We start from the raw sequence: 9,898 nt of genomic DNA on the forward strand, positions 1-9,898 counted from the left end.
AGAGGTGGGCGGGGTGACCATCCGTACATACGCTGTTGTTATTATATCTGCTGGTTAGTTACATATGCTGTTGTTGCTTATCTATGCTGCTGTTACTAGCTTATGCTGTTATGCTTATATAGGTTGAGATTTATAACTGTGATATGTGTTTAGACACTGACTTGCCTACAAATGACATGTATATACCTCACACGATACCATGTAGTTATGAGCAGTATTGTAGCATGACTTTGCTACACTTTACCTTTTACTACTTGCCTAGGATATGGTTTCAGGTATGGACACTTATTATGTTATCACTGTAGTATTTGCTATTTCTTTACGAGACTGTATACCTTTGTATCTCTAGTTTGTTTTACTATACTCATGCACTATCTGTCTATTACCCGCTGAGTCTTTATACTCACCACCCCGTATATTGGTAATTTCACCAGGTAGCAGGTAAAGGATTTATGGAGTCGCCTGGAGATCCTGTCCGCCAGTCCCACGTCACATTCAAGGACGACCTTACGATTTTGGTATTTCTTACACTATTTGTATTTTGGGTTTTGTACTTGTTTATGTATTTGTGTTCTCTTGTATTTGGTTTGATATTATTGTGTCAAGCCGAGTCGGCTCGTAGTTAGTTACTTTATGTTTTGTGATCGTTGTTTGTGATTTTCGCTGTGTTGATTTAGTACAGCCGTGTGGGTTGATTCATATATTTATATAACTGCATGGTTGTGTTTATTTCTGTTCCGGCCGAGTGGGCTGGTTATATAACTGCGTGGTTGTGTAGATATATTCCAACCGTATGTGGCTGATGTATATTGTATGTATGCCTCAGATTGTCACCCGTACAGGGGAGATGCTGCCGGAATTTTTCGGTAAGGACTCCTGTGGGGGCGTGACAATCGAACTGGCAACAGGTAATCTCTCCTGAGGGGAGTAGGTGAGGACGCGTTCCCCGCTGAGGGAACAGTAGGCGTCGGGTCGACCTAGGGTTTCCGGTCGGAAACCCGAAGTCAGACTCGGACAGTCCGAAGACTGTCTATACTTCATTTATCATATTTATTGTATTAGGTGCTAACTTTGTGTTGCAGGGTAGTGTTTGGGACTAACGTATCTTACAGGTGCAAAGGAGCAACCTAAAGCCTCGGATGAACAGTGTCCGAGGCGCCTTAATGGAGTTTGGAGGCGCCTCGGGTGCAAGGCTGGAGCTGGCTGCGAGAAACTGTTCAAGGCGCCTTGATGAACAGTGGAAGGCGCCTTGAACAGATGAAGGCGCCCTGGTGAACAGTGGAAGGCGCCTTAAATCTGTGATAAGGTTCGACCAGTTCGCCCCTTATCTCCGCGGCTGACTCGACTCATTCAAGGCGCCTTGGGTGGCATTCAAGGCGCCTTGAACACTCTTTATAAAGAGGGTTCGACCAGCAGCTTGTATCATCTGAGTCCAAGCAATACTTCTGATACAAGCTGCCTACGAGACGATCCCGAAGTACTGCAACTTGACACCGACAACCCGGAGCTCTGCATCTACTATTTCTCTTGTTGTTGGTAAATTTAACATATTTTATTGTAATTAGTTTGTAACACATTTCTGAAATATAGTTGCTGCCCACGGAAAGCGATCAAGGATCGCGGGCCTTCGAGTAGGAGTCACCTTAGGCTCCGAACGAAGTAAAATCGACCTGTGTCTTTGTGTTGTTTCTTTTATCTATTCCGCTGCGTGTTTTACAACTCCGATAGTTTTACAATTCCGATAATCGAACGAAATAGCCACGAGCGCTATTCACCCCCCTCTAGAGCTTCTCGATCCAACAATTGGTATCAGAGCGGGGTCGCTTTGAGCTGGTGCAACCACCATTCAAGCATTTTTTTCGTGGCTTTGTCGTTTGTATAGGTGCAACCACCATGTATACGCCTTTCGTTTTTTCCCTCCAAAACTACTTTTGAAAAATTAATTTTCATCTTTTCACGATTGGTTGGAATTAGCGAAATATTGCATTTTCAAAAATTTGTGGTAATATTTTTTTATATTATTTTAATAATATTTTAATAATATTATATTATTTTTTCGAAATTCCTGAATTACTATCTTTATTTCTCTCCCGCACTACTAATCCAAGACTAAGTCTTGGAACAAGTTTTATTGTATTTATTTTACGAGATTTTTTATAATGGCCTACGAAGATGGGTATAACTCCACATGCCTACCACTGCTGTCTGACGAAAACTTCAGATACTGGACAGACCAGGTGGAGCATCAATTAAAGACCGAAGCAGAAATATGGACCATAGTGTTAGCTAGAGCCCTAGAGCCAATCATTTGATGATTCTATTTTGGACTTATTGTATCATATTCTATATAAATAAAGGCATTTGGATTTTGGTTATTATACTTACTTGTATTGGTGCCAAATAAACTAAGTATAATAATGTCCTTGAGTAGATGGTTCTCACCTATATCAATCGGTTAGTTGAACCGATAGTGAGATGATATAGGGAACACTACTCTAAATCATTCCTAGTCGAGTATTAACATTCAGGGACAATGTTAATGCAATAAGACTAGCATGTAGGTTAACTCGATGACTTGATCTCACAAGTCATAGATATGGAGATATCAAGTTGACACATGGGTATACATTGGAGAATGTATACTGAATGACCCGCCATGAGAAAGTATCATGGATCGTTATATGAGTGTCATATACTTTCTCATGTGGCTATTAGTATGACTATTAGTTCTTAGACCTGAAGTCATCATGGATCCCTACATAAGGAGTTATGTACTTTGGTTTCGTCAAACATCACCCGTAACTGGGTGGACTATAAAGGCGATTACTGGGTATATAACGAATTATGTAGAGGGATGTGAGTGATGTAGATGAGATCTATCCCTCCCATATGACGAGAGCGACATCGGTATTCTTGATAGAGTGAGACCACTAAGTGCATGGCCATGCCCAAATGAGTCAACATTAGATGTTGAGCTCATTTGATTGAGTGAGTCTACTTGGAGTTCAAGATTTAGATTGATTAGAGGATGACACGGTCGATGCCTCAAATTGATCAATCTAGATGTCTAGGATAGAAGGACAATGTCACATATTGTGAGGAGTCACAATTAGTAGTCACAAGGTGATGTTGGATCTCAACATTCTTGTAACTTGGGTAGCAATGATGTATTGCTAGATGTCGCTCATTGCTTATATTTCTAAAGGAGTTTAGAAACATTGCCAACGTTACAAGAACCTATTGGGTCACACACAAAGAACAAGTGGATGGAGATTAGGTTCATATGATGAACCAATTGGATTAGGTTCATATGATGTACCAAAGATTGGATTCAAATTAGACTTATTGAGTTAGACTCAATTAGATTCAATTGTTGAATAAGTCTAATTTAGATTTGATTCATTGAGTCAATTTATATTAATGAATTGAGATTCATTAAATTAAAATTGACTTGAATCAAAGATTGGATTTAACTCAACAAGGAAGACAATTGGTCAAGTTTGACTTGACCAACTAGAAGTTGAAACATCAAGTTTGACTTGATATATTGCCACATCATAAAGATGACTCATCCTTGCCACATCACCTCCACCTCATGAGGCATGCCACCTCATGGGGGTTACACCCTCCCCTTGGCTTTAATGTGGCCGGCCACATTAATGGGGAGGTTACAAGATGTGGCCGGCCACACATTAGTGGTGGAGGTTTTGGTTGTGTGGCATTATGGTGCATTCACTTCATTCTTCTTCCTCCTTGCTTCTTCCTCCTCTCCCTCTTGCTGTTGCCGTGGGGTTTTGGAAGAGGAGAAGGTGTTGAGTTTCATCCAAGAAAAGATAAGAGAGTGTGAAGGACACAAGAAGAGGATACTACTAGTTGAGTATGTGAGAGTCTTCTTGTTTTTCTCTCTTTTCTCCCTTTTCAAATTCTATCCGAGAGCTCTAGAAAGTGCTAGCACACTTGGGGCTCTCTTCTCCATCCTTGAGTGCTAGAGAGCACTCCTTGTTCGTGTGAATATCACTAGAGAAGTATCTACCTTGATACTTTGGAGATCCGACACGTACCTTGAAAAATCATTTGAAAAATTCCTTGAAAAATTAATTTCAAAATTATTTCAAAACTACTTAAAAAATTATTTGAAATATCCTCTGAAAAATTAATTTCAAAACCCTTTTCAGAAGTTATTAAATTCTTTGAAATTCTAAACTCAATTAATTTTTAAATCTTCAAAATAATGGTCACTTATTTGGAATTTTAACTGATATTTTCAATGCTGTAAATTAAAGTAAACTCCATCTCACACTCACTCATATGCTAAACATGCTTGTTAATCTAGAATGAGTGAGATGGAAAATTAGGAAAATAATTTTTTAACCTCTCATGCTTGAACTCCTGAACTAAAAAATTTATTAAGGCATTAATTAAGGGGGAGTGATTTTGAGTCAGTTTTAAAATTAGTTTTTCTTTAAAAATTTTTTGACTTGACCTTAAAATTAAAAACTATTTTTGGCATATCTTCAAAAATTCAAGCTATTTTTAACTTAGCTTTAAAATTAAAATTATTTATGACCTAACTTTAGGCTAAATGTTTTCAAAGCTAAGTACTTAATTAAGTTTTCTCTAAATAAACTTAGTTAAATTATTTTCTAAACTTAGCTACTTGGCAAGATATTTTTCAATGCAATCATTTTTAAGCTGAAAACATAGCTAAGTATTTTCAAAGTTAGCTAAATATTTTTTTCAAAAACATTTAGCTAAGTACTTTTTAAAGTGTTTAAAACAAAAAAAATTTAGCTAAGTGTCTCTCAAAGCAATTATTTTCAAATGATAAGTTCTGCTGAAAATGCTAAGTATTTTCCAAAGCATTCTCAAAATTTCATCAAAACATTTTTAAAACTAAATCTCTTTGAAATCACAAAAATTTGCTAAGTTACTGATTAAAGACAAAATAACTTTATCTCAGCTAAAAGTATCTCTCAAACTAAAGGAAGAATTTTGCTTTCAAAATTATGATTTCACCTAGCTAAAAGTCTTACAAGAAAAACTAAGTGCTTATCAAAAGTATGCTTAACCCTCTATTTTTCTCTTTGAAAGATAAGATTGAAAAATTATCTTTGAAAGTTAAGCTAAGGCCTAGATTTTCTTCACTCTCTTGGGTATTTTGATATATGGCAAAGGGGGAGAGTAGGAAGAAATTCAAAATTCAAAGAAAATTATAAATTAAAATTCAAAGAAAATTAAAACGAAAATTTTGTTGTGAATGTGCCTATGCTTTATTTATGCCTATGCTTATTTATGCATATCTTTATTGCATTTTTACTTAACTTTGAATTTCGGTTTCCATAATCAAAAAGGGGGAGATTGTTGGTGCAGTAAGCATCCGACGATCGAACCTCAGTTTTGATAATGGCAAAGGGATTCAAAGTTAAGATTCCTTGTTATCTAACGTGGTTAAATAAGGTTTCAGGAAAGTCCTAACTGCGGTTAGGCAGGGGAAAATCCAAAGGGGGGGTAACCTTAGGTCCTAGGGGGTGGTAACCCTAGGTGAAGGAAAATCCTAAGGGGGGGTAACCTTAGGTCCTAGGGGGCGGTAACCCTAGGTGAAGGAAAATCCTAAGGGGGGGCAACCTTAGGTCCTAGGGGGCGGTAACCCTAGGTGGAGGAAAACCCTAAGGGGCGACAACCTTAAGTCCTAGGGGGCGGTAACCCTAGGTGGAGGAAAACCCTAAGGGACGACAACCTTAGGTCCTAGGGGGTTGGTAACCCTAGGTGGAGAAAAACCCTAGGGGGCGGTAACCCTAGGTCTTAGGGGGTGGTAACCCTAGGCGAAAAGTACAGTCGGTCTGGAGGACCAGACTGACATCAGGTAAATCTCCTGAGTGGAGTAGGTGAGGACGCGTTTCCCGTAGAGGGAACAGTAGGCGTCGGGTCGACCTAGGGTTTCCGGTTGGAAATCCGAAGTCAGACCCGGATAGTCCGGAGACTGTCATTACTTCATATTCATACTATTATTTTGTATTAACTTTGTGGTGCAGGTATTTTTGGATTAACATACTTGTAGGTACCAAAAACACAAAGAAGAACTCGGATGAACAGTGTCCGAGGCGCCTCCATGGAGAGCTGGCGCGAGAAGCAGGCTTAAGGCGCCTTGGATGGATTGAAGGTGCCTTGGACAGCTTGGAGGCGCCTTGAAGGGTTTGTAGGCGCCTTCAGGTCGCGGCAGTCAAAGGGTTATCGTAGCGAGCAGATCGGGATAGAATTCAAGCTTCAAGGCGCCTTGGAGCTTGTTTAAGGCGCCTTGAACACTGTTTAAAAGCAGTGGTCGACCAGCAGCTCAACACAACACCTTCTCAAGCAATCTTCTACAACGTGCTGCGAATTCGACCATCCCTAAGTGCTGCAAGAACACCCCGACGACCCGAAGATTCAGATTTAGTCTTTTTTTGTCGGTATATTCTTATTACTGCTTTAAATTGTACTTAGTTTGTAATAGTCTTTACGAACTGTAGTTGTTGCCCACTGAAAGCGGTCAGCGACCGCGGGCCTTCGAGTAGGAGCCGAGATAGACTCCGAACGAAGTAAATAGCTTGTCTTTCTGTGTGTTTGTTTACTTTCTGCTGCGTTACTTCTCCGATAGTTTTTACGATTCCGATACGAACAAAATAGCCATGAGCGCTATTCACCCCCCCCCTCTTAAAACTAAAATAAAATACAAATCATATTTATTGCTAGTTAATAGAAATAATAGAAAAATTGTCCAAGCATGAGTGTCAAAATCCAACTTGGTTAATCAAGTTGGAACTGGTCACTATTGGGTTCCCAAGGATCAAGTCTATTACCTTGATAGACCATATCGAGGCTATGATCCAGGGGGAGCTAATAGAAAAACATTTTTTTTAAAAAAACTAAGTTTTTTTTAAGGTTAAATACTTAACAAAACTACTATCTTCATAAGTTTAGCTAAGTCTTTAATAAAAGTATTTTAAAAAGTAAAAATCTTAGTTAAACTGAGTCTTGATCAAATTTTTTTTCTAAACTCCCTCTTTAAAAACTAAGAATTTAAAATGTTGTGATATCACAAAAATTTGCTTAGTTACTTATTGAAGACAAAAATAACCTTATCTTAGCTAAAAGTATCTCTCAAACTAAAGGAAATGGAAATATTAAGATTAAGATTACTTGTACTTTAGGGCTCTGATACCTGATCAACACCAATTAGATAATTTGATTACTATTTAACTTGACTCATGCTTGGACTTAAGGACAAACTGAATTTAACTTAACTAAACATTTAGCTACTCCCTCTTTACTAACAAAAGACTTTAAACTAAATATCTTTCAAACTTGAGAATGTTTTTTAAGCTAAAATACTTAAAACTTTAGCTACATTTTCAAACTTTTACATCTTTTCAAAATCACCCTTGAAGACTCCTTCAAAATTCAAGTTTGCAAAAGGCTTAGCTAAGTGATTTCTATAACAATGAAAATTAAAAGCTAAGTCAATGTTTCAAAAGAAAAATTCTTATTTTTTTTGAATTTTTATTTCACTTAGCAAAAAGTTAAACAATGAAAATTAATTATAACAAAGCTAAGTGTTATAAAAGCTCTTTCAAATTTTTCTAAGTATTACTAGTGTTTAAAAATTTCAGATTTTTTTAAAAAAGGTGATAAATTTTCAAATCTTGTCTACTTTTATCCCTCTTTAAAAAGTTAAGCATCAAACTAACTTGCTCTTCTGAAAAATTCAGACTTCTTTCACACTGGTATATTTTGATATATGGCAAAGGGGGAGAGTAGGTAAATTCAAAACAAAAAGGAGGGCTTTTATTAAGGGGGAGTTTAGTATTACAAAGTTAAAAGTTTCCAGTTTAACTGTGCTTGCATTTAAAGTTTACTTACTTAAGCTTGGTTAAAACTTAATGCATCTATTTGTTATCACATGTTTTGTAAAATACAGTACCCAAATAATAGTTAAATAATAAGGTTATTTGACAAATAATCTTATTGGATTTTTCAGGAATTTTTAGGAATTTTCTGGGAATTTTTCAGAGTCCATTTGGCGTATTTTATAGGGATCAATTAATGGGTTTAGAGAAAACCTGTTTGGAATACCCTTTAGTGGGAGTTGATTGAGGAAACCAACTTAGGGTTTAATTGATTGAACCTAGGTTTAAAAACCTCACCCAATCTCACCGTGCCCTAATCTCACGCCAACCACTTCATTTCCCTTCCTCCCTCTTGCTCTTTGTCGCCGAGATCTCACCGCCGCCCCTTTTCTCCCCTTCGCTTCCTCGCGCCACCCTCCGAAGCCCGCAACGGCGTCGGTCGATCGCCGGCCTCGCTTACCCCGCACCGACCGAGCCTTCCTCCTCCTTTCCCTTCGAGGTGTGGAGTCTTTTCCCTTCCTCGCGTTTGAGTCCACCGTCGGCTGTCGAGTCCGAACGAGGCAGCAACGAGTTCGTCAAGGAGGTTTGTCACCTAACCCTCTCCACCAGATCTCGATTCTTTGTCTTCGTCAGCATGGATCTGTGGCCGATCCTCTCGATTTCTTCCGCCCGATGCTGAGCCACAGCGTTGACAACTCCAATCAACTCACCGCCGGTCAAGAGGATGGAAACTAGATCTAGCCTCTGTACACCTTTATTGGTCGTTCTTGGGAGCCGGTATCACTGAGGATCGGTTGAATCTTGTTGTTGCTATCTACACTGGCGTTGGCCACCTATTGCAAGGAATTGTTGCCGGGCAGTGAACCATTGGAGAAGGGGTTGTTGACATGGAATTAAGGTAAGGTTAAGAGTTGATCTTGTATTTTATTATAGGGTAATGGATAGATTTATGTGATTTGGTTGTTAGGTTAGTAGGAGATGGAAATGTGGATAGCAGTGAGCATCACACCTGTGGCTTCCAATAGTGGGTTGCTCGGATCGCATGCTAACAGTGGAGTGTAATGGAATTGGGTAAGTTGTGCTATAAATCGATTACATTATGTAATGAAATAGATTAAAGAATTAATTGGGATGTGAATTAGACTAGGAAATGATTGAGTTGATTAAGGATTGTTGGAGTTTGTGGTTGATTATGGTTTGATGATTTAGTTGATAAGGTTATTATAGGTTGATATCATTTGTGTTGAGGATGGATAAATCAATATTTGTATCATATTATATTGGAGACTTTGTGATCTGTGGTTGTTTGAATTGAAGTAAAAGATTGTGGATTTAGTTAAACCTAATTGAATTAAGGGATTAGGTTAATTGTTTCTATTAGGGTTTCCCTAATTAGATTGGGGAGTTTATTTAGCTATTTGCTACCTATGTAATTAGCTAAATATATTATGTGATCGCAGGACTTTATTCGAGGCGAGCGTCTCGACGTGGGATTGATTTATTTTATCATGATCGACAGATTAAAGGCGGGTATTTCTTGCTTTATCTCTTTAGTATTTTGATCCTAGTGCATGAGTTTTATGTTCAGATAGTTGCTGTATCTATCTTGACTCCACTCTTATTTTTCCTGCGTTTGATACTTCCACTCAATCTTTGAGCTACTCGTTTCTGTATCTATACAGTCTCTCGTTGCTATCGATGATATTTAGCAGATACTATATTACTAGGTATCAGATACCAGATACCAGATGCCAGACATTAGACATTAGGTATTGGATATATATAGACACCCGATACCATGTTTACATGCTTTGATTGTTGTTTATTTACACACCTTACTGAGCATGCTGACTTCATGTAGCATACCTGTTTCTGTTTATATATATATGATGACTGTTGCATTGTTCGCATCATGTCATTTCAAGCATTGCCGACGATCCTGTCTCCCTTGTGGTTGAGGCGGTCGTTGGCCTGGGCCGCACGCTCGGCCACTCATGGGTAGTGGTAGCTGGAGC

The 9,898-nt window shown here is 38.3% G+C and overlaps 1 long non-coding RNA gene across 1 annotated transcript; it reads left to right on the plus strand.

Annotated features, from left to right (window-relative positions):
* The first annotated feature begins 8,668 nt into the window (after nucleotides 1–8,668).
* Nucleotides 8,669–9,401, plus strand: LOC122030952. Its single transcript, XR_006125678.1, has 3 exons — nucleotides 8,669–8,781; nucleotides 8,851–8,954; nucleotides 9,344–9,401. It is a non-coding gene; the product is annotated as an uncharacterized LOC122030952 (long non-coding RNA).
* The last annotated feature ends 497 nt before the right edge of the window (nucleotides 9,402–9,898 follow it).

This window comes from Zingiber officinale, chromosome 11A (assembly GCF_018446385.1).
Source record: "Zingiber officinale cultivar Zhangliang chromosome 11A, Zo_v1.1, whole genome shotgun sequence".
NCBI classification, from domain to species: Eukaryota; Viridiplantae; Streptophyta; class Magnoliopsida; order Zingiberales; family Zingiberaceae; genus Zingiber; species Zingiber officinale.